Source organism: Onychomys torridus, chromosome 1 (assembly GCF_903995425.1).
Source record: "Onychomys torridus chromosome 1, mOncTor1.1, whole genome shotgun sequence".
In the NCBI taxonomy this organism is placed as follows: domain Eukaryota; kingdom Metazoa; phylum Chordata; class Mammalia; order Rodentia; family Cricetidae; genus Onychomys; species Onychomys torridus.
The window spans coordinates 42925861-42952383 of NC_050443.1; the positions used below are offsets into that span (position 1 = coordinate 42925861).

At 37.1% G+C, this 26523-nt stretch overlaps 1 long non-coding RNA gene across 6 annotated transcripts in view; it reads right to left on the reverse strand.

The window, feature by feature from the left end:
* Positions 1–253: 253 nt before the first annotated feature.
* The window catches only part of LOC118576779, a 53774-nt gene continuing 27504 nt past the window's right edge, over positions 254–26523 (reverse strand). For 5 of the 6 annotated variants that reach the window (XR_004943996.1, XR_004943995.1, XR_004943992.1 and 2 more), the window contains 3 exons: positions 19393–19483; positions 17108–17199; positions 14731–15248 (listed from right to left, as the gene is read on the reverse strand). This is a non-coding gene — a long non-coding RNA (uncharacterized LOC118576779). Of the gene's footprint in view, positions 346–2115; positions 2196–7141; positions 7234–14730; positions 15249–17107; positions 17200–19392; positions 19484–26523 lie in introns of those variants that run through there. The other variant, XR_004943994.1, reaches the window with a different exon arrangement.

The window sequence follows — 26523 nt, forward strand, 5'->3', positions numbered from 1 at the left end:
TACTGGATAAAATGAGCAGTCGGTGTTTCTATGGCAAGAAACATAAACACCGTCCAGCTGGAAGGAACATTATGTGATTTCTATGAAAATAGTAAGACATACACAAAATATATGGATACCAAAATAAGGTCAGTAAACAAAGTAGTGAGTGAAAATATAAAAATATAATTGAATTTTACATGCAAGAAATTAGTAATTGTAAAGGAAAGGGAAAAAAAAAAACACCGAGATTTACCACCAGCTAGATGTGATGATCATGTCTTCAGTGAAACCTTCTCAGAAGTTGTGGAAAAGTACATCCTATGAGCCTGAGTCTGAAATTATCATGAGCAAGCTTGTGATTCCCTACATCAAGATCATAAAATAAAAAGAGAAATGTTTAGAAATAAGCAAGGAGAAACTGTAAAACATGTACACTAAAACAGAAAATCATTGTCATATGATTAGTAAGATTTGTATAATGTTTAGAAAGTCCCAAATTCCTAGTCAAGTAGTTTTAATGTCATTATGATTGTAGTATTCACAAGCAGTATAAAGATTAGGTACAGTGGGCATACAGATCTCCATAAGTGTCATTCTTTTCATGAAATGATCAAAATTATTCTAAATTTGTACAGAAACATGATATCCAGTAGTGCTGAAACTGTTCAGAAAATAATAACAAGGTAAAAGCATTCCAATCAGTCCTTGTTTTCAAAACTTAGTGAAATATGACATGAAACACAAACATGTGTACACACACATATGAATAATAAAATTTTGAGATAAATTAAGGGCTCAAAAATATCATTTACTAATAACCATTTAACTCATCTTATAAATTGCCTTATAAACTTATACTAGGTAAAAGGTTTCTCAGGTGTTCTGTCATATTTGGATAACACAGTAAAATTGGATTTTCACTTACATAGTACACGTAGTTGACTTCATAACTACATAATTATGCTTTGTTTCCATATTTTTACTTAGGAACTCTGTCTCAACACAAATCTTGACAACTTTCTGTCTACTACACAACATAGACCTCTCCCTCTGCTTATACATTCTCTCATATCTTCCAAGATGCAATACCACTTTCAAAACACTCTACATGCTGGTCTATGTCTTTTAAAAATGCTAAGGTCTTTCAATCTTTTAAAGATATTGCTAAACATAAGGCTCAGCAAAGCCACTAAATGGCCAAGACCATCTCAAAGCCCTTCTGTGAACACAGTACTATCAACTGAATCAACTGGGTATTACACATAGCTTTCCTCATACTTAGTTCCTCAGAAGTGCTTGCTCCACTTCTACTGTCTATTAGCTTCTGATCTCCCTGAAGAATCCACTGTTCATGGACAAGTATCTGTAGTGGACAGCCATCCCAGCATTGGCCTGTATTTCTTGTCTGAGAGTGTAGGAATTTTAATCTGTTGTAACAGATCTTGGCCCCATAGATTTACTGTTACATTTGTTACATATGACTTCAGCCTTCCTCTCTGTCCTTCTGGCCCTATGCATTCAACCCATCTCGAACTCTGTTTTATCTGAGATAGGGTGCAAATTCCTAAAAGTTGGACATCTACCTCTTGAAGAGGCCAATTTGGATGCCATGATTTTGGTGTAATTATAGTCACATCCACACCTGTGGCTACCAGGACCTCCAGAACCAAGCCATTAATTTGAATTCTAAGCTTTGGTCTTTGTTCATTTATGGAAGTCCCTACAAGTATCCCTAATGGCTCACATGAACCACTCCATCAGAGAATAATATTCTGTATACTACAGCACTTTATGCATACTGTGTCTCAAGTGGTAAAAAATAGTTACAGTTCTCAGTTTCTAGGCTTCCACAACACTAAGACTGATCTTGTGTGTCCCCTTGAGACACAGCTATACAAGTCAGCCTGTGAAAAAGTCTCATTTTCTTGTTTAAAGCTTAGTCACAACACCAGAACTTTCTATGTGGAATTGTCTCAGGTTACCATGTCTCACACATCTGATCCTCAATAATACCTATGCCTAAATGCTGTCTCACAGATTTTCAAATGTATCAAAGGCAGTACTCATGTGGTAACTTTTTATTTTTATGGATCATGTTATAACTCTCATTACCAGTAGTAGTATCTATGTTACCTCTGTATCTGTCCACTGAGACTTATGCTCAGCTGGGCCAGCCCCAGAGCTTACTCCATGCATCCACACAACCATAATTCCTGACACAGCATATAAAAGATAAAAAGAGAGTATACTGTAATTCTTCAATATATATCCACTGCCAACATAGCTTCACATTAGAGATATGCCATTACATACTTCTAATATCAGTGACTGGACAACTATTCCACAAGACATTGTACAGTAAAACAATCATTTAAATATTTCCTATGCAATATGTGCTCCCTCATGCAATTTTGTTTCAATTATTTTTTGCTCTTGAACTAGCCTTCCATACACTGGGAAGATGTGTTTCTCTCATAGTTAATTTTAAAAAAAAACTGATTTGTCAATGGCTAGGCTGGATATTCAGGTCAGAGAGAACGCTGGGGAGAAGAAGGGTGGTGTCAAAGAGACATCATGAGATGCAGAGGGAGTAGGATATGAAGTATGTATATGACATAAACAGGTATCCTGGTAGCACATAGATTAATATAAATGGGTTAATTTAAGTTATAAGAACAAGCTACAAACAAGAATACCTATCAACCAAGGATTTCTAATTAATATTAAGTTTCTGAGTGGTTATTTGGGAAGTGGCTGGTGGAACAGGAAGGTCTTTCTACAATTTGTCTTATTCTCCATATAAAGAATAACATCTTTGATTTCCAAAATTAATCCCAACTACCAAAAGTGGGACAAACACTCCTTCATTTGGAGAGAAATGTAAACTATTCCTATGACTCCTGCTCAGTATGTTCAAAAGAGCAAACCTATTTACAATTCAATAAAGATAAGCGCTGGGAAACCAATAAGGTTATTGTGCTTACTTACACCACATAGATAACATGATAATTACTGCAGTGTGTGTACTCACAAATGCTGCTGCAGAATATCTTTTCCTAGCAGGAATGATTGCTTTCTATAATGGAGTAGGTGGAGCCTCAATCACTAGTTTTTCTCTGCCCTTTATACTCTAGTCCCTTTTTGAGTCCCTGTAGACTTAGGGCAGAGTTGTATAAAAAGATGTGGAAGGATAGGCTGTGTGATAAAATTAAAGTCTTCTGACACTGCCAGCTGTGCTATATGGCAGGAAAACAGTAAGCAGGCTAAGATAAGATGATCTTTCAAAACTGTCAGAGCTAAACTCCCCATGCTGTGATTTGTATGACTCAAAAGATAGTTCTGTTCAACATAGTCATTTAAAAAGTCCAAGGGAAATATTTAGAATTATCAGTTCATTACAAGACTGTGAAATGATCCCTCTGGAAAAGGTTTGCATTAGGTGACAATCACATTTAGGTTATGGTACCATAATTAGCAGCTTCTAGGTCTTTCCCAGAGACAATTGCTGGCTATGTGAACTTCACATTTGTGTCTTCACACTGAGTGTAGGTCCAGCTAACAAAACTGGTTCTTTAAAACTCTGCCTGCAAGGTCCAGAGATGAGCTGAGGCCTCCATTTAGTCCATAGCTCCACACATTTTCAACATCAATTTCCTACATTTCCACATTCCCTATTATGTTTCACTACACAATCATGAATCTAAGGAATCAAGGTTTTTAACAAGTAGTACTTGTATAAAAACAGGTGGATTTTCATTGAGAGGCCTAAAGCCTTCAGGTCAATGGGTTATTAAATGAAACAAAAGTATGCTTAGACTCAAAGATAATCAGGATAGAAAGATCTATGGCTTGATATGTAGGTATTTACAAGCACAGTCTGCCACTAAAATAATAATAACTTTTCACTGCTGGTGACATGTGAGCTGTTTAGACCAAGCTAGAAGTAGGCTGAGAGGGTAGTAGCTAAGGTGGAAAAGTAGTGCCATGAATAGTAGATCAGTGAACTTAGGCACAACACATCCCTCTTAACAAAAGAATTCAAGAACCTAGTGGGAGAATCACCACAGGAGCTAATAATACTGCAGTCTGACTTATGAGTCCTAGTGCTTGACAACTTCTGGTTCTCCAGACTCTGCAGGAGAGTAGTGGAACTTCAACCTCATTAGCCCCCCTGTCGCATCTAGGGGCTGTTCTGAATGTTTCTTTATACCAGTACAGGTTCCATTTTGACTTAAGCTGGGTACCTGTGTTGTTCCTATATATAAAGTCTGTGGTTTACAAATTATCCCAATGGGAGAGAACACAGTCTAGGAGACCATTTGTTGAAGATGTACTTAGAGTAAAGAAGGGACACTTGTGAAAGAGATACCTGCAAGGTTATGACTGCCATCTGCCAGATACAAGAAAACTGACCCTGATCCTGCTACATCATTTTTCTTTTCTGAGATCATACATCTCACCCCCTTTAGAGCCCACGGGCAGGTGAAGGACTGCATCAATAAAGCTCTGAGGCATTAACATGGCTCTACTTGAGATCTGTAAGGAATAACAAGGACAAGCTATAAACGGCCTTGTGATTCTCTATAAAGATTAAATCAATCAGAGCATCCATCATTTATTGAGGTTTTCTACACAGAGACCATACTCCCCCAAATCAAACAACTCAAATGGTCTCCACTGCAAGTTTAGGGTTTGCCAAATTGGAACTCAGAGAATGCTTGGGATTGCTTTCTTTTTGGTACATCTGAAAATTTTAGGACTACTTAGGAATTTACCTATATTCCAGAGGCTAAAGACAGATCCCCACATAGGTTTTTCCCTTATCTAAGAAGTGAGGAATATGGTCGAGGCCAGTTGTCAATATTCTTCAAAGCTCCAGGAGAAAAGAGCTAATTTTCTAACTGAATATATGAGTATGTTGGAAATGTACCATAGCTATGGAGATTAGAGTAATAACCCCACCTCTCTGGGTGCACATGTGCCTCAATGTATATGTGAAATACAGGGGAGACTCTTAATTGATGAATAAACATTTCTCTAGGGAACATGCTGTATAATATATCCTTCCCTTATTTTTTTTCTGATTAGCACACACATCTGTTGTATGATATTTTATTTGTGTTCTGACGAATAAGGCTTTCCTGAGACCAGAGGGCAAAGCTAGCAACTAGTAAACAGTAGAATACAGGAAGTGGTGGCACACGCCTTTAAACCCAGCACTTGGGAAAAGGAAGCTGGAGATCAGGAGTTCCAGGTCACCCTGGGCTATATGAGATTGAACCAGTCTAAAAGAGAAACAAAGCACAACAGTTTGGCTCACACCTTTGATCCCAGCACTTGGATCTCTTGCCTTTGATCCTAGCACTTGGGAGGATCATGCCTTTAATCCTAGCACAATCAGGAAGTGGAAACAGGAATATAAGGCAGGTGGAGACAGGATCTTGGGCCCATTAAGTCTAAGGATACCCAGAGAAAGGATCTCCCGCCCCCTGATATGGTCTGAGATTTCGTAGAGTTACAAGATCTCCAGTGGTTAGATGCTCTGCTTCTCTGATATCCAGCTAAGCTTTATTTGTCAGAACACAGACAAAATCTCATAAAATACATATCCTCAGCATAATCTGTAATAATTTCCCTGTTAGAACCCTAGTCTTCTGTGATCTACAATTAGAGACTTAATTCCATTTCTTTTGCATTGACAATAAACAGTGTGGTACAATTATGGTATATGGCACATATTCTAGTATATTTAGGACAATTAGATGGAGTGGAAACTATAATTAGGATATATTATATGAGAAAGTAATCTACTATCTATTTTAAAAAGGAGAGAGAGAGAGAGAAAGAGAGAGAGAGAGAGAGAGAGAGAGAGAGAGAGCAGAACAACTATGGCAAAACCTTTTCTTTGTTCAGAAAATGGATGATGGTCATCTGGGGCTGAAGAGTGAGTTGTGATTAAGAAGAGATCAGAATGATTGAGGCTAAGTATTCTAGTGGGAATTTTCTGAGATTTAGCACCCAGGAGATGTATTCCAGAAATCGTCAAGGTTATACCTCATGCTGGCAGCCAAACTTGATATTATGAGTGCCACTCAGATGATGTGTTTAAAGGCATTAAGGGGTCCAGAAGAGTAGATGGAGCTTGGCACTCTGTGAGCAGCAATTGCAATCAATCAATCAATAAATAAATAATAAAAAGTCTCTATGAGATCTGGCTGTTGTAGGATATTTTCTTAATTAAAATAGAGTTGGAGCTAAAGAGTGGAACCATGTCGTACTTCTGATGTTTTGTTAGGATAGAGTGAAATAACATAGATCCATGAGATACTCAATTATATTGAACATGTTTTCAAAACTGATCAACTGTGTAAATCATTTGTTAATACTTCACTCTTATCTAATGGTGAAAAATAATTCCTCAAGAGCATAACATAAAGATATATTGACATCATTTTCTCATATTTATACACAGTCTTATAGACATAAATGGGTTTTGTAAAACCATTAATGTGACTGAGGAGTTGAAATGAAGCAGATACAGTAAGTCAATATGTGTGTCTAGACTTCCATTTAAATCAGACCATGTGAGAGACTCCTTCCCTCCGCCCATGGTTTCCCCACAGTGTGATCCACTGCATGGATCCAAAGTATAGATGATGCAACATTTCCTAAGAAAGTCTCACAACCTTCCATAAAATTTGTATTTATATCTGCTGCAGCTTCAAACATGTTTTATTGCTGAAGCAGTCTCTGGAAGATGGTGAGTGGGAGGTGGTTATTATATTATAGTTTAGTTTATTTTCATACATGAGTGAAAACAGGAAGTTACTCTCTGAATAAATACTATCAGATCAACATAACATCATTCAGACCAGACATATGCAAATCTTCACCCTATTATTCATAGAAATAACTATTTTTGCCTGTGAGATACCATTTCTTAGGAAACACCACAAAGAATCAGCTAGAGCATCCGGTACCTTTCTTGGACAAAAATTATTACGTAAAATTTCAAAAAATTTACCAAGTTAATTCACCTACATTTAGTGACAGAAGTTATTGAAAAATAAAAATAACTATTGTACATAATGAATGTTTACAACTCCATGCTATATATTCATATTGATTTACATTATCATGAACTATGAAGTGAACTCACCCTTCAGGTTTCTAGTTCACTGTCATTCCCACAGCCATCAATATGATCCAACTAGATTTCAACATGAAGCAAATTTTCCTCCTGACCAGATTCTATGGGAAATAGAGATAAAACAGTTAAGTGTCACTCCTGTGTCTCAATTACCTCATGGTCTGTGAAGATATGCAAATGAATTCACACTCAACTACACAGTAACAGTAAACTCAGGGCTCCATGTTGCTTACTATAAACACATCAAATAAGGCAGGCTTTGAGAACTTTTCTAGGTTTCAATAGATAATTAGTCCCTCGGTGCTTACGTTTTATCTCAACTCTACTATCATGTTCTCTTTATCACTCCTTGCTGAAAATGTTGAATGCCCTTGCATTGGTAGTCACTCCATGCATAAACATGGGAAGCACTAACTGAAACCACTGTGTTGAAAGATAATTAGAAAATTGGGAATCTATCTCCCCCAAGACCCAGCTGTAGCACTCTTGGACAAATACCCAAGGAATGCCCAATCATACCATAAGGGCATTTGCTCAGCTATGTTCATATCAGCAAGGTTTGTAATAGCCAGAATCTGGAAACAACTTAGATGCCCTTCAACCGAAGAATGGATAAAGAAAATATGGTACATATACACAATGGAGTACTACTCAGCAGACAAAAACAATGACATCATGAGGTTTGCAGGCAAATGGATGGATCTAAAAAAAATCATCCTGAGTGAAGTAACCCAGACTCAGAAGGACAAACATGGTATGTACTCACTCATAGGAGGACACTAGATGTAAAACAAAGATGACTAGACTGCTACACAACTCCAGGGAAACTACCTAGAAAACGGGACCCTAGGAAAGACCCAAGGATCACCCAATGACAGAGAAATGTATGAGATCTACATGAACAACCTGGACAACAGTGGGAGTAATGAAGGTCAAGATTTGAGGGAAAGAAAGCTTAGGGAAGCAGGAGATCCCAGCTGGATTAGGAACAGAAAGGGAGAACAAGGAATAACAGACCATGATAAATGAAGACCACATGAGAACAGGAATAGGCAGAGTGCTCGAGAGGTCCCCAGAAATCCACAATGAGACATCCACTGTAGACTGCTGGCAATGGTCAAGAGAAAGCCTGATCTGACCTAGTCTGGTGATCAGATGGACAAACACCCTAATGGTCGTGCTGGAACTCTCATCCAATAACTGATGGAAGTGGATGCAGAGATCCTCAGCCAGGCCCCAAGAGCTCCAGGAGTCCACTTGTCAAGAAAGAGGAGGGACTGTAAGAGGGTGAATTGTTGAGACCAAGATTGGAAAAGCACGGGGACAAATAGCCAAACAAATGGAAGCACATGAATTATGAACCAAAGGCTGTGGAGCCCCCAGCTGGAGCAGGCCCTCTGGATAAGTGAGACAATTGAATAGCTTGAACTGTTTGGGAGGCACCCAGGCAGTGGGACCCAAACCTATCCTTAGTGCATGTGCTGGCTGTTTGGAACCTTGGACTTACTCAGGGATACTTTGCTCAGCCTGGAAGGAGGGAACTGGACCTGCCTGTACTGAATCCACCAGGTTGAATTGAATCCCCAGGGAATTCTTGGCCCTGGAGGAGATGGGAATGGAGGGGAGGGGCTTGGGGGGAAGGTGGGGGTGAGGGCGGGAGGGGGGAGGACAGGAGAATCCATGGGCTGATATGTAAAATTAAAACACAAATATAATAAATAAATAAATAAAGGAGAAAAAATTATAATAGAAAGAGGATTTTAAGTAGAGGATTTGGTAGAATGATGGTGGATATGATAAAGCTCTATTAGACACATACATGAAAATTTCAAAGCACAATTAAAATAACAGTAAATCCCACATAATCTTTTGATTGATTGTACTTTTTGTCTGTGATAGAATGCCAGCAAACTATGATCTCCACAGTGTAACTGTAGAAGCTGATGGGCTTTTAAGTAAGCACATGTTTATTACTCAGGCATAATTACATTCAGACAGCACTAAGGATACTTTTTAATATCTGCTAATTAAAATTCATTCTTATTAGTGTAACCACATATTTCCTTTGACTTCCCATTTTAGAGAAACAATTATAAGAGCATAGCAGTATATTGCTCTACAATTAAAAAAAATTAATGAAAGTTTATATTTAAATTTAAATTTAAGCTTAAAACTGTTTCAGTTAAAAAGTAATCTGATAACCGAACTATTAAAATAGCATATTACTGCAACCCTTATTTGAATAATATAGTAAATTCTTACAAACTTACCATGTATGAGTATCCACTTGGGTATCAGGTTAACTTTGTTATAAAATAACAGTGCAACACACTTAACTATATTTTTAGGTTTCTGCCTCCTCCATCTTCCTAAAAGTAGCTCATTCAGACAACCAGTTCCTAGGTAAGCTCCTAGTGTAAAGCTTGTAACAGAAAGTCAGATCATCATTTGAGTTGGTAAAGGGAGCCTCTCAGAATCCCTGGAAACCCCCTAGCTTCCTCCAAACCCATGATGAAAGAGAAGCAGTAGCTATTCAAAGAAAATGCTGTGCATGGTTAAAAAAAAAAAAAAAGAAGTGACCTCATCACTCCCCTCCTCTTTTGTACCTATTTATCTATTATCTACTATGTGAGTATCTCTATCTAATCATAACTTCAACTTTTCCAGCTGGTGTTATCAATCCATCATTCCATTAACTTGGAGGCATGTGAATTTCTTCCTCTGATAGCTCTAAGTGATGAAATATATCTACCATTGTTTGTGCTTTGTAGAGTTCTTTCTAAAATGTGTCACTTGACCATTATTGTGACCCTGAATTCTTACCTCCTTAAAATATTCCATAAGACAGGAAACTTGCAAGAAATAAAATTTACAAAGGTCAACCTTTGGGTCTCAACCACTATTGAGGGACAAACCACCATTTCCTGGGGTTGCCTTAAACCATCAGAAAACACAGATATTAACATTATAATTTATTGCAGTAGCAAAATTATAGCTATAAAGTAGCAACATAAATGATTTTATGACTGTGAGTCACCACAACATAATGAACTGTATCAAAGGGTTGCCACATTAGGAAGGTTGAGAACAACTGGAATAGGGAATATAATAACAACTGGAAGATTTGTACTAAATATGATTGAAAATGATTTATGATTTCAAAGAGCAACTCAAAGTAAGTTTACTGCATCAACTTACATAACTTACATCACTGACGTGACTGGTGGAAGCAGGTGCTGATAAGAACGGGCTTGATAGTAAACAAAGATTACATGTCTAAACAATCAGCCCTGAAAATAACAGCACGTTACATTATATGCACTGAATAGCTCGAAGGTAAGAATACATCTGTAGGTATATGTATGCAAAATCAACTAGTGAAAAAGTTGGTCATGAATTGGAAGGAGGGTGTGAATTTGTATTTGGAAGGTATGGATGAAAAGGAAAGGGGGGAAAAAGTGAAGTCATGGTCCCTGAAGGAGAAACTAAAACTATACATTTATTAAATCAACATAATCTCTACAATTTATAACCATTTGTTCCCTTTTTTGTTTTGTTTTATTTTTGTTTTTCAAGACAGGGTTTCTCTGTGTAGCTTTGCACCTTTCCTGGAACTCACTTGGTAGACGAGGCTGGCCTCAAACTCACAGAGATCTGCCTGGCTCTGCCTCCTGAGTGCTGAGATTAAAGGCGTGCACCACCACTGCCTGGCTCCATTTGTTCTTATACCCAAGGATAAGTTTAGTCTTCTCCCCTCACCAAGAAACTTCACTTTCATGGAGACCATTCAAAAGAAAACCATACCAATCAAAATACAGAGCTGTGTGTATCCAGTGCTTTGTAATACCCGTTGAGGGCTGCCTGTTTGTACATACATGTGCAGAAATCTATGGGATCATGGGTAACTTTTGAGAGCAAAAGTACCTGAAGAAATCAGACTCTTCCTTCTCCATAGTCCAAAAAATGCCAGTAGCCACTGAAATATGGGTGAGACTTCATGAAGTCAGCTATGCTGAGATTTTGGCTAATTTGACCAGTACAAGCAAGTCTTGTACCTGCAGTCTTAACTAATAGAAACTTGGGTGTGTAATTCTGCTATCATGTTCAGCAAATACTGTTTTTATTCAAATGTCCACTACCTCTGTCCTTTAAGATAGTTATTCTCACTGAAATTCACCAAATAATCCTACTTTGTTGCAGCAAGACTCACATATCTACCAGTGCCCATCATATTCTATAATTGCATATACACATTATAGTCCTTGAATTTTTACTTCTCTATTCTATAAATAAATTGTGGTGCTCATAATTAAAAAGTAAGTGTGTTTCTGCCAAAGCCAATTTTCCACCACCATGCTATGTTATGGCAAACACTGCAGGTAACTGTGCTGCATAACTTCTGGGTGAAATTCATGGTTTTCCTAATCTTCCTTAAGCAACATCTTTGTGTAAATATTAGCCATCCCTGGTGTATCAGAGGCTTGGCAGGTCAAATCTGTATGTGAATTGTTAGTGTTATTTCTGGTCATTAAAGTAGACTCATATCATGATCAAGGGAAAAAATATGTCTAACAGTGAAAACCTGACCAGCTATCGACAGGCACTAGGATAATGGACCTTGGAGAAGAAATTATGGCTGCAAATCTTTTGAGCCAGTAAAATTTTATCTGCATTTAAAATATTTATCCTTTTACCCACGGATTAGTATAGCACTCACCCTCAGCAAAATAGCTTCATTTTCCAGCAGAATGATACAATTACAATCCTCTGGTCAAATGCAACTGACTCTGGTATGCCCAAAACCAATTGAGGAAGAAAAGAAAAGAAAAACTCACTCAACACACAAGACTCAGAGAATATAGTGGAAGAGGTGGCAGAAAGACTATATGATCAAGAGGAATAGTATGTCTGCTGTGAGAAAGTGTCTTCTACATATGACAGAGAAGCCTCATTGATTAAATCCCCAAATAAGAACACATAAAGATCAATAATACAATGACACTTCAATTGAAATATCAAAGTGGATGGGGAAACTCACAAGCTCCAACTGCTAGCTTAGGAGAGATACCTGTAATGACATATGCTAAAATAGGAAGAATTGAACTTCTCCAGATGAGGCAGAGTTCAGCCCTAAACACAAGAACACACCCTCTATATAAGAAATACACAACCACTGATGGATTTGGCAGTTTTCATTAATTACACATAATTATATGTACGCAACTTCAAAATTAATAAAAAAAATATGCCACGTGGGAGTTTTCTGCAATTCTAGGAATTTCAGTGTTGAATTTTCTTTGACTATCATTGCCTCAAATAATTAAACTTATTTCTGCATGAATTCGATGGATTACACCTTTGGGAGTACAAGATGATGCTCTGTATTACTGGTCTGATCTGTGCTCTCCTACACTTTTGACAGCCATACCTATAAAGAATACTAACTGAAATTTACATTTCTTTTCTTTTATCCAGTATGCCTACTGTATTGGAAGTCAATACCAAATTATCAGCTAAAAAATATTTTTTGTTACAGTTCTTACCTTGCTCCAGAAATATCCCTCAGAGCTGAAACTCATCATGAGACACATTTCTCATTAACCACAGAAGGAGCCATTTTCCCTGTGCAGCTGCTTGCTGATAATTCTGTTCCTGATACAGCATTCCCAGGGAGAAATCAGTCATACACATATCAAATATATCTGCTACTGAACACCACAGAGATTTCCAAAACTCACATCCATTGTCCAGGTGACCTCATCTTAGTGATATATCTCACCACACTATGTACTGTCCATGCCTCAACCATGAACCCCCAACTCTCTTATAAAGACAAACAACCAGGTAAATTTCCTTCTGTAATCTTCACTGATTTGTGCACATTTTCTTCAATTACTTGTCTCTTTTCCCATATCAAGAACAAAAGCATTGCTCTTCCCAAACAAACTACAGTCTTGTTGTATTCATCTACAGTTTTCATGGACTCCCTCCCAAAGTTTTCACAGATTGCCCTTTCAGTTCAGGGACTATAGCTTTTATATAACTGCACAGATAGAGCCCCCTAAATTCATGATCTCTGATCTAAATACTCAGGCCTGTACACAAAGCCATTTTCCCTTTTGTCAGACGTGCATAAAACAAGTCATGTCAAATTAGTTATATGCCGTAGATGATAGTTTTTTGTAAGACAGACATTTGGAGACATCACGGGTTGGGGGGAGTAGAATTATGAGGCAATTATCATTCACACCTTACATGCTGGCTGGTCCTTAATAAACAGAAAAAAGTATTTTTATATGACATTGGATCAGTCCAGTGACCAAAAAGTATAAAATATTTTACTGTTCAAAACATAAAGGAGGATTATTAAAACTACATAAGTAATACTCCTCATAGACATTGCTGCAAAGTAGTTTTATGAGGATTCAAGAAGAAAACCTGAAGAAAAATAGAAACACAAATGATGGTAAAAATGACAAGGAATTTATTTTTGTAATGATTTTATATTTTATAGTTATCCCCAAATTTTATATATATATATATATATATATATATATATATATATATATATGTATTTACATTGAAATTGGGAACCTAATACACCCATCAGGGGAATATATATAACCTCTAGAGACATGCAGGAGAAGACTCCTTCTGAGTTGTTTTCTAAGGGCAGTCCAAGAGAATACTATAAGAGTATATGCTATTACTGCTGCATTTTGTTCCTTCTGAGAAGTGGCTGCTAAATCCCTATTGCAGACATCACTGCATTTGGATCTGGATCAATGAGAGAGGTTTAACTTGAACTACATAAAAGCCTGATCCCTGGGGACTAGCTTTCAGAGAAAAGCAATACCAGGAAGGCGTTAAGGAAGCTGTTAAGGGAGAAAATGAATCAACTGTCTAACAGAGTTGTGATGCCTTTGAATGAGGAGTATGGCCAGATATCACTAAAGATGCACCAGGAGCTCTTATAGCCTGTTAGTAACTAATATCTACCTAATGGGATTAAAGGCCTGCTTAACAAGAGAAAAATCATGCCTCAGAATGTAAAACAGCAAAGGTCAAGTGTCTAGCGAGCACATGGAACTTAGATGAACTAGCCACCACTTTCATAACCCACTATAATCTTTAACTGCATTCCTAATTTTATGGTTATACTCAGAGATTGTTTTCAACCCAGGAACACTAATGGGATTCAGCAGGCTGTGTGTGTGTGTGTGTGTGTGTGTGTGTGTGTGTGTGTGTGTGTGTGTATGTGTATGTGTGTGTTTGTGTGTGTGTTTGTGTGTGTGTATGTGTGTGTTGTGTGTGTATGTGTATGTTGTGTGTGTACTCAACAATAATAATGAGGGGTCATGAATTTGAGAGTGGAATGACGAGTACACAGGTAGAGGTTGAAAGACAGAGATGTAGAGATGTGGAAATTAGCTAAATACACTAGTCTTGTATGAAGCACTCAACTTCTTAAAATAAAAATAGAACAAATGTCAGAGGACTTAGAAAGCACAGTTTCAGCAGAAGAGTGGGATGAGACAGAAAAATTGGCATGAAATGACCAAAACTCATTTTATAAATGCATTAAAACATTGTATTTATTAAGAGAGATTAATCCAATAAAAATAAAAGACTCGACATATCAGGTCATGTATACATGAATTTCATGAATTTCAATGGAATGGAATACCTAGAATCCTAAAAGTTTCAGTACATTCCCCAAAGCTAGACAAGGAAAGATACAAATGAATGCCACTTCACAGTCATTTACCGGACACTATCCTCAGAGAAATTGGTGGAGAGAATGAACAGTTTCTATGGCAAGAAATATACACTACATCTAGGTGGAAAGAACACCATGCAATTTCTACAGAAATATTAAGACATTCACAAAAATGTATGGATTTAAAAGTATGGTCAGCAAACATCCTAATGCACATAAACATAAAACTTAACTGAGTTTCACACACAAGAAACTAATAATTAAAATTAAAAGGCAGGAAGTCCCTCAAATTACAATACCACCAGCTAGGTATGAGGTCTGTGTCTTCAGCAAAAGCTTCCCAGGAGAAGGCAGAGAAGCACCTCCTTCGTGACTGAGTCAGCAAATGATGAGGTCCTGTGCCAACATCATAGGAGGAAAAAGAAAATGTTTAAGAACAAATAGTAATTGAAAATTGTGTATGCTTAAGCAACAATCATTATCATATTATTAGTGAAATCAAACTAAGGTTTAAAAAGTACAAAAGTCCTATTCAAGATGTATTGATAGTATTATAAATGTGATTGTCACAAGTAATGAAGATACTGGGTGCAGGGGCATTCAAGTCCCCATATGTGTCATTCCTTTGTCCTAATGATCAAACTAACTAAAAAAAATTGTCAAGAAACAAAAACTCATCTGGTATCAATGAAATTATCCATAAAATAAAAACAAAATCAGCAAGTACCAATCACATTTCCTATTTCCAAAATTTAATGCAATGTGACAACACATAGAGAGACACAAATACACACACACACACACACACAAACACACACCATATACAAAATTATTTGACATAAGTTGAGGAATCAAATAATCATTTACTAATTATAATTTAACTCATCTTAAAAATGCGAGGAAAAAGTAGGTAAAATGTTTCTCAAAAGTTCTAGGACAGGTGGACACAACATGAAAATTAGATTTTCATCACTTAACATTTGTAGTTTACTGTTTATTTATATATTTAGGTGTGTTGTTGTTGTGTGTGTGTTATGTTGTGTGTGTGTGTGTGTGAAAGAGAGAGAGAGAAAGAGAGAGAGAGAGAGAGAGAAAGAAAAAGAGAATAATTAATGAAAAAGGAACTATGAACTTCAAAGTGAATAAGGAGGATCGCATGGCAGGATTAAGAGAGAAGAGTGAAAGTGGGCAATGATGCAACTATATTAAAATTTCAAAAATATACAATTAAGAAAAAAAGATCATTAAAGATCAAAATATCATTATTAAAGAATAATAAAAGGTCATATACTTTACAAATTAATCTCTGAAGCATTATTAAATACAATTGTATCTAAGCTGTGCAGCCACAGAAATCATAAAAGAAAGAGATAAATGACCTCTAGGTTCAATGTGGTGAATGGGACTACCTTGATGTGTTTCCACAGGATCCTCATCTGATACATGATACTGCAGAAACACAATTTTCCTAAGGATCCAGGCAGTAGAAGAAGAGTAAGAGGAGGCCTGATATCAAATAACTAACTGAGAAATACACTTATGAAAATTAAGAGTATATTGATGGCAACTTGAGTTTCTTGGTAGCTTTATACAAGAAAGTATCCATAGCAAGGATAAAAAAACTAAAATCTTTCTTTCATTTGAAGTAAAGCAACAAATACTGAAGAAATACAACTTGTCCAAAAGTTAAAAATCAGAAATTTTATCTTAACAAGGGAAACACACACACCAAATCTACTACCAGATGGTCAAAACTAAAAACTTAAGAAAAAGTAAATTTACAAAGACTTAGCTAGGATATATCTGTGCGTGTGTGTGTGTGTGTGTGTGTGTGTGTGTGTGTGTGTAGCCATACACATATACGCATGTAACAAAAACCTAAAAAGAGGCTGTGTGGGTATGTGTGTGTATAGCCATACATATATATACATATAACAAAAATCTAAAAAGAGTCCACAAATATGAAAGAGAGCAAGCACAGTTGTATAGTGTGTTCTGGAAAAATAATGAAAGAGATACTTTTTTTAATATGTAAGCAATTTAAACTGGGCTTAGACATACTTTTCTGCTATTTGTCTTTTTTATATTTTTTTTATTTAATTTTACATATCAGCCATGGGTTCTCCTGTTCTCCCCGTCCTGCCCCGGCCCCTGCCTTCCCCCCAGCCCCACCCCCAGCCCCGCCTTCCCCCTAGTCTCCCCCCCCCATTCCCATCTCCTCCAGGGCAAAGACTCCCCTGGGGATTTAGCTCAACCTGGTAGATTCAGTCCAGGCAGGTCCAGTCCCCTCCTTCCAGGCTGAGCAATGTGTCCCCGCAAAAGGGTCCATTCATCCAAGACAGGGAATCTATAAAATTAAAATAAAAAATAAATATACTAATCTTCTGCTTATGAGCCAATGAGCTTTGGGGGGATTCCAGATGGAATTCAGACACATGCATCACCAAAACGCTCAACACAGCAATGGTGATGACTTGGGGTTGCTGCAGAGTTGGAACTTCCCTCCCATGACTTCCAGAAGCTCCACTGAACAGCCCCAACTGCTACAATAGTTACTTCCGACTTGAGTACATGAGGCAAGTGGAGGAAGTCTTTTCAAACTAATAAGTTCATGAGCTTCCTTAACAGCATAGTGGATAGAGTGTGTCCAGTCCAGAAAATATGCTGCTCTTTGTCTTCTTTGTCAGCAGGGGTCAAATTGTTAGGATTTCCATCAATCTAGGATGAGCACCAGAGTAATGACGGGCTTCCTTAGTAAGAGTGAACAAATAAGACACAAGTTTCACCATGCAAAGACAGCTTCAATCCATGTTCCCTAGGTCTCAGGCAAGGTCATGAACATCATGATTTCCCAAGTACTCTGCTAAGTCTTAGTCCTTATTTCTGTTGAAAAAGATTTTCTTTCTTCCTTGATTTTTTTTTGTTCTTCCTATGAAATTCTTTTATTTAAGACATCTATACAATCTTTACACAAAAAATAGCATTAGAAAAGAAGTAATTGATCTCATAAGTGGATGATAATGATTCTGTTGAAAAAAATTAAAGAACTTATTAAAATTGAAGTGACTGAAGTGACTATAACCTCTTCTATTGTAAGTATAAGGATATATTGCTTTTCTAGAATGAGTCCAAACAAAAATATTAAAACTAAACTGTAGTGGATAGCCATCCCAGCATTGGCCTGGAAGTTCCAACCCCCATTGAGGCTTCAGTAATGATCATGCCCACAAGGCGGGGCAGAGGAGGGAGCAGAAGACCGAGGATCAAGAGGAGGTCGCTCTCTTGGTTCGGGGGACCCTGGACGCAGGAGGTAGACCGAGGAGAGTTCTCCAGAGAACACCGCTGGACTGTGCTATACCTTTGCCAGACCCTGCAACCTACCCCTTCATTTGTAAGTTACCCCACAAAATAAACCTCCCTTTTAACTACGTGGAGTGGCCTTAATAATTTCACCAATAGTAAACAATTTCAAATTATACATAATAAAATCCCACTTTACTACAAAGGGTCATAAATAAGTAAAGTAACATAACATAAAAAATATTTCCCCTTTTCAAATAAAAATTCAAATATTGGAAAAAAGTATTGATGGTCAAAATTAAACTCTCCCTTGGAGGACCTTTCCTATCATGTGTGATGACTTCATTTGTTATCGGGAAAGAACAGACCAGAAGGAGTGAACTGACTTTATAGTGTGGTTGTTGAAAGTCCATGGGGAGGGGACAATATTTTAGCTTTTCTATTACTGTGATGAAACACCAGGAGCAACAGAAAGATATGGAAGAATAGCTTAAATTTCCAGATCACAGTTCATCATCAAAAGAAGTCAGAGAAGGAAGTCAGGTAAGGCAGGGACCTGGAGGCAGGAGCTGGCAGAGATGCCATCTAGGAGTTCTGCTTACTGGCTTGCCAGATATGGTTTGAACAGCCTATGTTCTTATAGAACCCAGGACCACAAACCCAGGAGTAGCAGCATGCAGAATGGGCTGGTCCCTCCCCTATCAATTACTAATTAAGAAAATATACAACTGCCTTGCCCACAGCTCAATATTATGGGTGAATTTTCTCAACTGAGGTGGCCACTTAGCTAATGACTATACCAAGTGTCAAGTTCATGTAAAACTCACTACCATGTTTTATTGAAGAGGGACAATGGAAATTTGGGGTTTTTTTGTGTGTGTTGATACATGGCAATAAACAAAAGAGTCCTCACAGAAAAATACTGTCAGGATAACACACTATTTAATAGGCAGATGCACATCTTGATGATATTATTTGTGAAATTAACTCTGCCTGCCTATAAGATATCATCTCATAGGACACAGCATAGAAAATCAGCTAAAATATCCTGTTCATTTCTTGAAGAGATTATTAAATTAAATTTCAACAATTTTACATAATTAATTCACCCACTATCTGTGATTAAAGTTATTATTGGGCAATTTAAATACCACTGTCTATAAAAATGGATGCTTATAAGTTTATGCTATATATTGATGGGATTATAAACTCAACTTTATAATTAAAGCAGTGCACTCACCCTTCAGATTTCTAGTGGACTCTCATTCCCACAACATCAATGTGATCCATCTAGACATCCACATGGAGCAAATCTCCCTCCTGACCAGATTCTTGGAGAAAGAGAGATAAAACAATTAAGTATCACAACTGAGCCTCTCTCACCTCCCAGTCCATGCAGAAATGCATGTGAAGTGCCCTTCAGATAAGGGTAAGAGTGACCTCCTGCAATCCATGTTGCTTACTTCAAACTCATCATATAAGGCAGTCTTTAGATTCCACTAAATAATTTGTCCCTCGTTCCTTGTGTTTTCACTGTACACTACCTCTGTTTCCTTCTCTTCCCCATATCTTGTTAAAAATGCTTAATGTTCTTTTCTGGGTACTCATCATGTATAAATATATGTGAAGCAATAATTTTGATCATTGGCTTTGAAGGATGAATAAATAAATTATTATAGAATGAGGACATGTAGCTGAAATTGAGATTTTATATGGGAATCAAGGATGATTTGTAGGATGGAGAATGGGTGGATATGATAAAGATCTATTATAAATATGTACTTAATTTCTAAGAATAAATCAAATAAAATTAAAAAGTCCCATGTGACCTTTTGATTGATTGCAATTCTAAGCTATGATAGAATATTGCCAAACTATAATCCATACATTGTTTTTTAGGAGCCAATGGATTTTTAAGCATGTCCATGTATGTGTAACTAAGGATAATCAAATGTGCAATGGCTACTTTTTCAATCTCTGTCAATTATAATTACATTGTTTTTAGTGTAACCAAATAGTTCCTGTGACTTCATATTTCATAGTAACAATAATGAGGGCCTAGTTTCAAAAAAATTAAAATCTCATGAGATTAAGGTTTTATAATTTTATCCTTATTAGCTGTTCTCTTCCTTAAATAAAGAGGAAACTGCCCTAATTATTTTTATAATTATATACTCAGTAAAATTTATAATACTACTATCAGTTTCACTTTCATATTCACTACCTCCTTTGCATAGCATTCTTGAATAATACACACTATCACCAAACAGCTGTCTTGTGTTTTGGACATTGCTATCTTCTAAATTTTACTATGGTCCCTTGGATGGACTCTCCTCTGAGACACTCTAATGGCTGCCTCTTCTAAATTGCTCCTTCTGTGATCAAGAAAGATCCCACCTTTTATTATTTTTCTATGTGTCTATAGTCATATAACTATCATCTCTACATGCAGCTAAATCTCATCCATCCCTATTCTTTCCAGATATTATTATCAATCCATCATCCTCCAAACTTTGAGGCATGAAAACTTAGTCCTTTGAAAACTCTAAGTGGTGAAATACATCCATTCTCACCTGTGCTTTCCTGACTTGTGTCTACAATTCTCACTTCCTAGTCCTGATATAATACATGGATTCATATTAGCTCTGGTTGCCTCTACTTGGCTAAATGTGTTTATGGAAATAAAGAATAGATTAAATACCAATCAGAAGAAAGAAAATGAAAGAGAGTTCAAACCAAGGAAAAGGTATCAAAATGTTAACCTGGAGAATCTCCAGTAGAAGTACTGTTTCCACAAGATATTACTCCTCCCTTTTGGGTTGCAGTAGAAATGGCAAACATAAAGAAAGAAAGATGGGGGGAAAGTGATTTACCAGGAGCTCTGGCTCCATTTGACAACAGATTAAACAGCTAGTAGTGCTTGGGGTTAAACTTGTATCTGCTAATTAGGGCATTATTGTGGATATCTATAAGAAAGCCTCCATTTCTGTCTGGGACCCTCTGATTGTGACTCTAGGCTGCTAATGCAACAGGCTGTTGACACTTTGCAATCTCTCTGTCAGTTCCCTCATGTGCTATGATTATATTCATGAATTATTACACTGGATCATACCCTTTTCTCTATGTGAACATGTATGCATATACAGTTGATTTTTTTAATATGTGAAGTAAATACATATGTGAATGCAGCTGTTTGCTGGAAGTCAAACTACTATTCCTTGATTTAAAAAAAACAAAATGTGTTCTTTAAAAAAACCGCTGAAGAAGAATCTACAGTATTGTAAGAGCCAGTAGAGTGGGAAGACAAAATGAAGCAAAGCTTTTCAGATGTAACAAGACTGACTCACATATGAACTCACAGAGACAGTGGCAGTAATCACAGAACCTACACAGGAATATACACTAAGGTTCCCAGCACTGAGAAGGGAAAGTCATGATCTCCTATCCCTAATGAAGAAGCTATCACCAATTGAGAACTACTCACCAAAAAATTAGCTCTTTCCAGTGGAGTCTCACTGGAGATACAAATAGCATTAAAAGGCATACCCTATGCCCAGAAAAAGTCAGACACCTCAAAGTAAAATCAATTGTATCATTGGAGTTTTTCTTTTTCTCTAATAATACTTTGTCAGGATTTTTAAACATTATTGGTATGTTGCTTATGTATTATAGTTTCCAAATTTTTGCTTTTATAGGTGTCCTGTATGTCTGAGTATAGGTACTACCCTTTCTTTCTCTCTCTCTCTCTCTCTCTCTCTCTCTCTCTCTCTCTCTCTCTCTCTCATTCTGTTTTTTATTTGCCTGTTTGGTTTCTGAAGAAAGAGACTAAGAAAAAACAAAGACTTAGATGAGTTGGGAAGTACAAAGGACCTGAAAGAGCTGAGGGGAAAACCATGTTCAGAGAATATTATATGAAAAAATATTTTCAATTAAAACATTTCATTCAATGTTAACATATATTGTTTATAAAATCCCTCCCCATTCTTCCTATCAAAATTCTATCCCGGAATTCTTGTACAGTTTGTGTGTGTGTGTGTGTGTGTGTGTGTGTGTGTGTGTGTGTGTGTCTGTGTGTTTCTTTTTCTCTCTCACTTCCTCTTTCCTGGTCTGGTTTTTACTGGTCTGTTTGTTTTCTGAAGAAAGAGACTAACAAGACAAGTACTTAGATCATTAGAGAGGTACAGAGGACCTGGAGAAGATGAAGGGGAAATCAAATTCAGAGAAGATTGTATGAAAAAATATTTTCAACTAAAATATTTTATTCAATTTTAATATATGTTGTGTTTGTAAAATTCTTCTCTCCTCTCTCTCTCTCACTTTATTCCAAATCACTTCCTTTAGTGCTGGCTGAATGTGCATGGATGTGGGACAATCTACTAGAGAACAGATATCCTCTCAAGGCAAACATCCCTGAAGGAATCTTACTCATCCCCAGCAGCCCATCAAATAACCAGAGCTACTCAGATAGGAGTGAAACTTCATGAGTCCCTCTTCCAGGTAGAGTGAGAGATTGTCTGCCTTGATCTGATATCAGTCTCGTCATGCAGTTCAGCTGTTGTGAGATAATAAGTTCAACTTTTCTGTCATGTCCAGAAAATACTGTTACAATGAGTTGTCTACTATCTCTGCTAATTAGAGAAAGCATTTTTCAATGGACTAGAATTTGCCAAGTTGTTTAGACCACTGAGGAAAAAACATGTGTCCATCACTTCTCCTGATGTCCTGTCATACTCTGGGAGTGCTAGCCCACAGGCTCCCTAGATTTTGATTTTTACATATTCTATGAAGAAAAGTCAGGTGATCATATCTGTAAGGAAAGCATGTCCCTGGTCTGCACATTTTGATCTAAAGAAAAAGTAACACCCTGAGTGTCTTCCAAGGACCACAAGGCACTCACTCTGTGTAAACTGCTAATCTTCTTCCGCCTCATCTCTGAGCCTTTCCCTTGAGATCCTCCTCAAGTTTCAAGTTTAGACTTCTGAGCACTGGACTAAAATTTTATGACAGATTGTCTGTGCTCTTCCCTTGTGAGCCCAAAAAGTATAATGGGACAAGAGAGGCTCAGAGGACTCTTATGTATGTTCCACTCCACACATGCCACAATCATCTGTACAGGCCTCAGATACATTCAACTACTCTTCACTAAGTACAACATTAGAATTTCTTACAGTATTACAATGTAAGAGAGAGTTTCTACTATGTCATTCAGATTGTATTTGGTCCACTCCTTGCCACCATGCTATGTTGAGATACATGCTGCAGATAACACGGCTACAAAACTCCTAAGTAAATTTCATGATTAAACTATCTTTCCTTAAGTGTCATTATTTCACAAATCTTCCTCATTGACAGGGTATTAGAGTCTTGGTGGCTCTTAGCCATGCCTGAACTATTCACTGTATTCTGGTGAGTAAAGCAGACTATATCAAGGCTAAAGAAAACTATACTGCTGGATACTGCATACCTGGTGATCTGCCCATTGCTAGTGAGGTTATAGATCCTGAAGGAGAGCTTGTCACAGAATCTTTTTAAAACAAGTATAATTTCTAAGTACATTTCAAATATTTATCTCCTTATACAGAGATTTGTATAGCCCTCACCTTAAACAATGAAGATTCAATTCGAAGAAGATGGAAATTAACAGAGAATTCTACAACTAGTCAAAATGTAAAGAATAATTATCTGATGTTCCCAATACAAATGGATAAATCAAAATAAAAGGAAGGAACGAAGAAAAAGGGAACAGAAATCACATAACACACAGGACTCAAGAGAACTTCATGGAAGATGTAGAAGAAAGGATGCAAGATCCAAAGGAACAGGATGTCTGCTGAGAGAAAGATTCTTCTACTTGATTGGAAAGCTGCACCATCAATATCTCAACAATAGAGACACTAAAGAAAATTCAAAAATGACAGCATAGGTTCTCATGCCAATGTGGATTGGGGAAATGTCATAGGCCACACTGCTAGATGAAGACCTATATAGTTAATTAATAGATGCTAAGTGAGGAGAATCAATTTTCTTCTGGGACAAGTACCTTGATATGTTATTAAATCTCAAGATTATCAGCCCTAAGCATGCACAAACACACACACATACACACACACACACACACACACACACACACACACACACACACACACACACACACACATGAATGGGCTTTGAGGTGGTAGTTAAATATATAAAATTGTATCATATGACAATTGGCCATGAATTCGGGAGCTGATGGGCCACACAGGGAAGAAAATACAGGTGGAAGAAGGAAGGGTGGAAAAAATCTAAATGCAGAACTTTTGTATGAAAATCTCACAAATGACTTTGATACTTCCATATATATAAGTGAAATCCATTTAAATAGAATCACCATACAATGGGAACAATCCTTATCTAAGCATATCATGATACCAAATAAATCTGGTGGATTATTTATTGTTGTATCAATGGCCAATTGTGTTCCATACCCACCTCCCAACATCACAGGCTATTGTCAAGAGTATCAGTTACTCTCTACTGCCTGAAAATACTATGTATTTATGACATCTAACTTGGAGAAATTGATCTGGTTCCTACTAGAGCATCACTGTTACTAAATAGCATTCACAGTGTTGGAAGGTACTCTGCATGTGCCTGCAAGAAAGAAGAAATCACCCATGCCACCCAGCTACAAACCCTGAAACCCTCTGTGGGGACCTCCTTGGAAGATATGCTGTTACAATGATGATACCAATATTATGGGAGAAAAAAAAAACAAAAAACAAACAAACAAACTTTAGGATTGGATTTAGGGTCATTCCATAAGTTTGAACCCATATCTGATACTGCTAAAGTGGTCAAGTAACCTGAGATTAGATAGGTCCAGGGCTAATCTTCAGGTTAAACTTAGTATTATTATTCTGCTATAGGAAAATATCAATAAACTAACTCATGATGGCATAGATCAGTGTATCACTTAACTCTAATCAGAGAAGCTTATTTTTGTAGTACATGGAAAATAACTCAGACAACCACAACTGGACAGTGGGAAGAAACATTGGATCACCTGGTACCTAAATGAGTAGTCTTCATCAAACTGATGTCTTCAAGCCTAAGGGATCAAGGCGGAAGAGGAGGTGGAATGATTGTAAGAGCCAGGGGAGGAAGTTGACTCCAAGGAAACAGCCTCTTCTATACACAACAGGACATATAAACTTGAGACTGTGGAAGTACACACAAGACTGCACAGATTCAAAACAGACAAAAATCCCTGCAGTGAGCAGGGAGTAGAAACAAGACTGGCTGCTAACACGTGCCTACTGCTGAAGGACAAATAAGTTTTCTCCAACGGAGTATCCCTGAGTTTCTCAGTCACAGTCCAGGGCAGATGCCATGCCCAGCAGTAGTTAGCTAACAAAAAATGGACTCCATGTTTTGCTTTAGATTTTGTGTGGAATTTTACATTTTCGGTGTTTTGGTACTTTTTGTCCTTTGAGTTTTTTGTTTGTTTGCTTTCTCTCTATCTCTTTCTATCTCTCTCTCTATCTCTATCTCTATCTCTCTCCTCTCTCTTCCTCCCTCCCTCCCTCCATATATATCTGTCTCTCTATCTCTCTTAGTTTAGGAAGTGTGTGATATGTAGACAGAAAGAAAGGAAAAGAAGGGTGAAGATGGGAACAAAGGCATGCATAAGGAAAATGAAATTGGATGGGTAGGTAGTGAGGATTTTGGAGGAGTTGAAGGGGAGATTATGATTGAAATGTATTGTAAAAAATAAATGAGAATTGAAAGAAGGATACTTATTAATATCATAAGAATCCTCCAGTTCATAGACAATATTTCATACTATGGTTCTCAACATTCCTAATGCTGTGACCCTTTAATGTAGTTCCTCATGTTGTGGTGACCCCCAACAATAATATTATTGTCATTGATAATTCATATGTGTAATTGTACTACTGTTATGAATCATACTGTAAATGTCTGTATTTAGCCCTGTGAAGGGCTGGTTTGATCCCCAAAGGGGTTGTGACCAACAGGTTGAGAAGTGCTTTTTTTATAGTATGATTAGTAAAAATGACCAAAGTATGTAGATTTAGTTTAATATAAATAAAGAATTCTTGTAGCAGACTCCCTTACTATAAGAATAGACAAAGACTAACCAGATTGTCTCAAAGTGCACAGCAAGAGGTCTTTGAGAATCCCTAAATGTCATCATGGTTTGAAAAAAAATCTCAAATATTAGGGATGGAAATGAAATCCTATAAGCTTATGTGGCTGTAGCACTTTTCAAGGGCCAGTATTTCTGCAATTTAAAGAAAATCAATGATATCCACTGTTGGCATTTTGCATGGACATAGTCCTAGAAGACATCCTCATGACAGTAATTGGG